This window comes from Pteropus medius, unplaced genomic scaffold, assembly GCF_902729225.1.
Source record: "Pteropus medius unplaced genomic scaffold, Ma_sr-lr_union100, whole genome shotgun sequence".
NCBI lineage: Eukaryota > Metazoa > Chordata > Mammalia > Chiroptera > Pteropodidae > Pteropus > Pteropus medius.
In genome coordinates, this window is record NW_024347788.1 from 694,527 (window position 1) to 701,916 (window position 7,390).

Here is a 7,390-nt window from a genome sequence, read left to right on the forward strand (position 1 = left end):
AATCTGGGACATCCTTCATGACCCATTAAGTCCTTCTTTGCCACATGGAACATATGTTTTCTAGACCTAAAATAATGAATGAGTTTTTTTAAAGAGAGAGAATCCTTCAAGAGGGGATTTATGCATTACTGCCTCTCTCTTGAGAGAATTTAAATTATGAACTATCTCTATTTTATACTTGGACAGTTATGTAGCTTACATGATATTCTCTGGGAAGCGATGTCTCATAAACCTAAACATGCTGCATTATTAACTATAATGCAGGGATATCCTGTTGACAGCATTCTGTAAGTAAGGTCTCTTACTCCTAGCAAGTATCATTGGTCCATTACCTGGAGGCCCAGTTTACAAGTAGGTTTGACCACACCACGAAGATCCTTACCTTCCACGAAGATCATCACTCCCCAAGAGAAGGGAGTGAATGGGTCACAGGCCAGCCGGGTTATGGTGATACTGTCATTCTCTATCCTTCTCCTACATTCTAACATAAGGACGAAAAACTTTCTACTCCTCAGGGAGCGATATAAGAGTAAACCCTTCTTCCACTCTCTCCCTTCCATTCGTGCGACTCTTCTGTAGAAAAGATGTGACTGATGAGACAGGAGAGCCGCCAATCTACTAGTCCTAGTCGCCACCTGGTGGGTCAACGCCTAACTGAAAAGTTCTTGCTCTATTAGCCAGATTTTCTTCTGCTTTTCTACCTAGAGTGGAATCTCCCCTGAACAAGAAGGTGGTCCACAGTAGCTGGGGAAAGTTAGTGCAGACAGAAAGTTAAAGGCCCTAAGAGAGCTGCAGTCAGGAAGGGCAGGGTCTCTGGGGAAAAGCTGTACTCCTAATTCACCCCTTGATAAATTCACCTCTTAAATAAAACTGACTGAAGAGCAGATGAGTATAAAAACTCCCCCTCTCAACCTCAAGCATATTCCAAAAAGTGTGTGTGTGTGCGTGTGTGTGTGTGTGTGTGTGCGCGCACACACACACGCTGATAAACAAAGAGGGAAGGAGGAAGGGCTAGAAAGATGGGGAGGAGGCTGGGGAGGGGGGTTTCATCATCTGTTTTAGAAGAAATTTTTGAAAGACTACATTCCCAATACACCCCCAATAATATGTTCATCCACCTTGTACACTGTTCTCTCTGGGCAACATGCATCAAGCTCTGAGAATGGAAAATCTCTCCTCTCCATGATCCGACGTGGACCAACCCAACTCCGTCTTTGGTGCTAATCCAGCAAAGGAAACGTTATTGGTGCCTCATAGCATTTAATGTCCTAGTATCGTTTTGGTAGCTCTCTCCTTGACCGTGTCTAGGAAACAAATACTCCCCATTGAGAAGGCACGGTAGCTGCAAAGCTTCCACCAGGTCCTTGCTGAGTCTTCGCCTTCATCCTTCCTCTCCTTGAGAACAGTGCCTTGTCCTGAGCCTCCTACAGCTCCACCTGCTTCCAACAGGAGGGGCTCTGCTTACTGCGTCACACACCTGTGCCAGGAACGTCAACCCAAGGTTCACAAAGATATAACAATAGAAAAGTAACCCAGTAGAGGGATATGTTGGGCAAAGACAGTGAATAAAATGAAATCTTTCATTACATAGGACATAATAAACTAGAGGATTTACCACACTATCAAACCATTCAATAATTTCTAATGGTAGAAAGGGGGGACTTCAAAATTCAAAATTATTAAAATGATATATTCATGTCTACAGCTCACGATTATCTTTGTTTTGAAGTTGAGAAAAACAGTGTTCTTTAGTTTTTTTTTCTTTTTAGGCGAGGCAACCCTTAGTTGACCTCACAGATTGCAAGGACCTTGTCAGCTTACAATCCCTTATTTATTTTTTTTTATTTTTTACACCTACAGCACCTGGTCTTCCTAGGTGGTCTCCCATCCAAGTACTAACCAGGCCCGACCCTGCTTAACTTCCGAGATCAGACGGGTTCGGGCTTGTTCAGGGTAGACAGGAAAACAGTGTTGTTAAGAAAAAAATGAATGATGGGAAATATACTTAAATCAATAGAAAGCACTGGTTCAAAAGTGTAAACACTCAAAATGAATGCTTAAATTAGCACTGAATATGTATAATATGGAATATTAGTTCATTAATAAAAAAAATCAGATTTATAGGCATTAATGTGGAAAGTTGCTCATAGTGTCAGTGCAAAAGCAAGCTACAGAACATAACACATAAAAGATTGGATGAATTTTTTTTAATTTCATGGGAGTGTGTATGTGTGTGTATAAGTAGATAAATAAAACATACATGCAAAGAAAAAACAAGGAAGGACACACAATCAATTGTCAACAGCAGTTACCTTTGAAAATAATATTCTTCCTTTGTATGCTTTTGTTTCAAATTAGAGAGGACAAGTGGAAAAACACAGTACCACACGAAAGCTAAGCTGAGTTAGGACTGTTAACAGAGTTAGCCAATGCTTTCGCAGTCAGAAGGAGCCATGCGACTCCAGAGCAGTGGAGCCTCTACCATGTGCCAAGTATTTTTGGCGCTCTCTTCTGTATCAGTTTTTCTCTTCGCATCCTAGTGCGATAAGTTATAAATCACAAAAGAAGTTGCCCGTGCTCTCAGATCCCTCCAGCAATCATTCCCTCGCTCTGCTCGTTTTTTCTACTTCCTTTCTACGTGTTTTCTCTTCAGTCCACTCCAGTGCTTTTTTCATCCTCACCACTTCTCTGGCTCATGTCACCAGGGACCACCACATTGCCAAAGCTGATGACACTTCTCTGCCCTCCTCTTTCTTGACTGCTCAACAGAATTTCATAGAGGTGACCACTTCTTCATCCTTGAAACTCTTTTTTTCACCTGACTTACTAAAACACTTATTTTCAGGTACTAGCAGCTCCTTCTTGGCCTCCCTTACTGGATCGTCTTTCTTTTTCCTATTTCCTTATGTCAGAGTTCCCGGGACTCAACCTGTAGGCCTCTTCTCTCCCTTCTCCACCCACACTCACTCTGTGCAAGTTCACATCCGATCCCATGGCTCTAAATACTGTGGGTCACAGTTCAGAATAATACCAGCTGCTGGAGCAAACCCCCAAATTACAGAAAATAAATAAAATAAAAGTTTACTTCCTATATAACAGCTGAAAGCCGAGTTTTCTGACATGTGAACTGTTATTTAATAAAGAATACAAAATATTATGGAAAGAGTTTTATATGACTTCCTTTCTGTTTTAATTCCCACTTGACTTGACTTTTTGAGTTATTCTCTGTTAATCGAAGCTTTGTTACTAGCATTAATTATATCATTATAGAGGTGGGTGGTCCCACATGAGCACGTACTTACCAGGAGGCAAGGTCTACATGCATCATGTGAAAGCTTAGTAGCAGGAGAACCGGGTAGAGCACACACAGAGAGATCCACTGAGAAAGATGTAGTTTGGTCGGGGGCCAAATTAGTAGGTGAGAACACAGAAGCTACTCTAGTTCAAGGCAAAGCCAAAGCTCCTATGAATGAATATTCAAATCCATCTGACACTCTCACAATTTTTGCCATTTTCACAGGTATAAGTAGAATACAAAGAGCATATTAATTTCAAATATACTTGTCAGGAAAGCAAAGAATGTATATTATTTAGAAAAAAATGATCAAAGTTCAGATGGTATAAATTTAAAAATTAGCTCAGCAGCACAATAATTTAATCTACTTAGTTCACTGCATAATAGCATTTACTACAATAATAATAAATATTAAAATATCCTAGTCTTCTAGATGCTCATCACAGCTTAACCTATATAATTCATACAACAAATCTATAACACAAAGAACCAAATTCCCTTTGTATAGATGAGGAAACTGAGGGGAGTGGTTAAGTGGCTCGTTCAAGTCCACAGTGAGCTACTCGCGGCATCTAACATCAAAACCAGGCAATTCAGTTCCAAAGTTTGTGATACTAAACACTATGTGATACTATCTCCAAAATATCAGGACCACGAATTTTCAAAAGATGAAAGTGAAGGATTAACAGTTATAGAAGTTACAGTATTACTATTTCTAGACTTTGAAAAATTAATATTTAATACTTATGACCAATATACACTGGATTGTAGATATTTTAGAAAATCTGCTTTAAAAGAAAACATCTAAAGAAACACCTACAGAGAAAGAAATAATCAAACAACCTTTTCAGTAATGGCAATGTTTTCAGTTGCTTTGTTAATAAATAAAAAAAAATCAATTTAAAACCCTTGAACCTATGGAATGTTTAGTTACAGATTAATGACTGATGCTTAGTGTTATTCATTAGTAATATTATCAAAGCAGCAAGACATGGAATACCATATATTTTCTATCTCATGGGCACAGACCTTATCAAGGAAAGAATGCACTTGAATTCTCATTGCTAGCATGGAGTAAAAACAATATGAAGCAGTATAGTAAAATGGTCCAGAGAACTGACAGAAATTAAACAATGACCACATTTCAGTAGTCAATGATGATGTCACAACCACGAATTCTACTGCCAGTGTGCTCATTGAAATTCATCCTGACCTCTTGACCTTCCTGCCCCATGAAGATTGAAGGAAAAATAAAAACTTGCTGGTCTTTTTAATCGCAGACTCCTCTTTGTAGAATTAAGTTACCCAGCCCAGAACAGAGGACAGAGTGGCAGATGGGGTGTTCTACCTGACACATCATTCTCCCCTGTCATTTTAAAGCTACTTTGCTTCACTCTTCCAGAAGTCTTATTAGTGCCCAATGGATTCTTGGCAGACCCTTCCCAGTTCTTCCAAAGACAAAACTATACGATGGTACTCATGGTCTGCCCACTGCTCAGACTCAGCCTGGACCACTGCTTCTGGCCTCACTGTCACTGGATCGAATAAATTAAACACCTATCATTTGCCAGGTTCTTATACAGACGAAATGAAACTTTAGATCCTCCTGGATTATATAAAAATTTTAAGGTATTACAAACTCATTGAATAGCACTTCCTCATAGTAAAGCTCTCAATAACTAACAAATTTTTTGAAAATAATGAAAAAGTAAAAAGAATTTTAGAAAGTCATCATTAATAATCTCACTGATAAAAAGTTATTTCATATGGCTTTAAGACAACTGCATAGACCCTAAATCAGTTTACTTTTTTCTCCCACATTTTTCACTACAAATATTTTCCAGAATAAGCTTTTCTATAAAAATGTGAATGCCATCATCATATTCCATCGTATTTTACTCCCTTCTCTCAATATCACTGAACATCAAGTTCACAATTTTTCATTGGTGTTAATGAAACAATGGAGAACATCTTGAATACAGAAAATAGTCCTCCTTTCTGATTTTGTCCTTAATATTAATTGTGTGGAATTATTAAACCAAGCAACTAAACAGTTTCACACTTGTAAGTCTTTTGTTATATATTTTAACCTTGTGTTCTGGAAAGGCTGTGTCTCACTGAACATTCTCATTGGGAATGTACGAAATAGCCTCTACCGAAGCAACTTGATGCATTTATTTCCCCGCTTATATTTTGCTGATCGGATGAGTGAACAGGTACCTTGTTCCATAGATTTAAATCTATTTGATTACTCCTTTTGAAAAATAATTTTTCACTTTTATATTATTAATATGATTCTATTTGATTAATTCTGCAGAGAATCTAGTCTAAGATATATGTATTCAATCTACTCTTTTCCTGTTTTCTAATTCATTCATTTCGGCTTTAATTTTATGGTTTCATTCTTTCTTTTTATCGTTGAGCCTTCTGTAGTTGTTCCTTTTCTAAATCCTTAATTTGAAACTCAAACTTACGAATTTTCTGTCATTCTAATAAATAATTTACTCTTAAGAACAGCGTTGGCTATGAGGTACTTTGTTTTCATGTCAATGTTTATTGTATATCTGACCATATGATTTGAGAATGTATTTTTAGATTTTTATAACTTAAATATTACCAATTTAACTCATTAATCTCTAATTTTATTGCATTCTGGTCATAAAACATGGCCAGTTTAATTTCTATCAATCATCTCTGTAAATATTCAGAAGTTATATAAGTCAACTCCTTATTAAGATCAAAAATAGCCACTCCCATTTCCTCTCAGCAAGTGAATTTACTTCAGAGGATTTACCACAAGTAGCTACACATTTCTTCATGTCTTCACATGCTTATTGTGTCTCCCCCACTATGCTGTTAGCTTTATAAGAATAGCAATCAGTATGTCTGCTTTGTTCATTACTGATTCTCAGACCTATGTTTTCATTTTGGGAATGAAAGAAGTAAGGAAAGTGTCCAAGGGTGGTCACAGGGTAAGGGCGGGAATGGTGGGGAGTGCTGAAAAACACTATGGTTTATAATAAATACACCCAAGAGATTGCCATGAGGAAAAAGTCAATTTTACCCTTAAGTAAGAGATGTTGGCATCACCTACCTGCTGCTTGGTTCAACACGCTAGGAAAAGGAGGCAGACAGAGTATCCTCATACCAGCTTTCTGACTGAGTGTGCTATTTCATCTCACAGGGAAAACTGTGCATAAATCATGATTTTTTAGTTAGCTTGTTTTCTGTGTGTGTGTGTTGATGATGACGATATTTTGTTTTGTTGCTCTATTTATGTTCTCTAGTTTAGAAATCTTCCAGTATTGGCAATCAGTAATCTACTATAGTAGATTACTGTTGCGAGTTTTAATTTTTTAAGTTTTCATCAGCTTTCAGGTGGTCTTAATAAAAAGTTTGGAGAGGCTGATTTAGAATTCCTAGTCTAATCTGTTTTAACCTCAAATCTGGATTGGATTGGATATTACTTCTTATACTTGGAATTGTTATGCTGTTGAGATAAGATTTCTGTTAATACATTGGTTCTCTTATACATGCACATGTCAGAACACTATGCTGTCTCTTGACTCAACGGCTTCCATGAACATGTTCTTATCCACAAACACTGGAAAACTCTTGATATGCAAAAAGAACTTCTACAGTGAATGAAGTGTCATTGCTTGTCATCACCCTTTCTTAATAAAGGACAACTGGGAATGAGCTGACCTAGGAACAGAATTTTCAGACCTCTCTTTAAAGAATCACTGCAATCACTAATTATAATGACAAAATAAATCTTCTACAGATCGGCTTGCTTTCTGATGGCCCACCTTTCTTAGTGCAGACTGACATTGTCATCTTTCTTCTCCTAAAGAGTTACCACTGAGCTTCTAGATCCTGAGAAGCACCACCCCTCTGGCTTCCATCTCCCCAAAGAACAGAAGGAGTCCCCTTCTCTGTTCTCCCACGGAAAGCTATTCAGATCTTTTCATATCACTGTTACCTACTCTCCTCATTACATTGTAATTATCTGCTCACCTGTCAGTCTCTTCAATGGGATTTTGAACTTTCTGATAACAAGGAGCACTCTTATTCATTTGTATGGCCCTAATACCG

General features: G+C 37.7%; 1 pseudogene; it reads right to left on the bottom strand.

Annotated features, from left to right (window-relative positions):
* Positions 1–1,851: 1,851 nt before the first annotated feature.
* Positions 1,852–1,970, bottom strand: LOC120614513 (uncharacterized; annotated as a pseudogene).
* Positions 1,971–7,390: the final 5,420 nt, after the last annotated feature.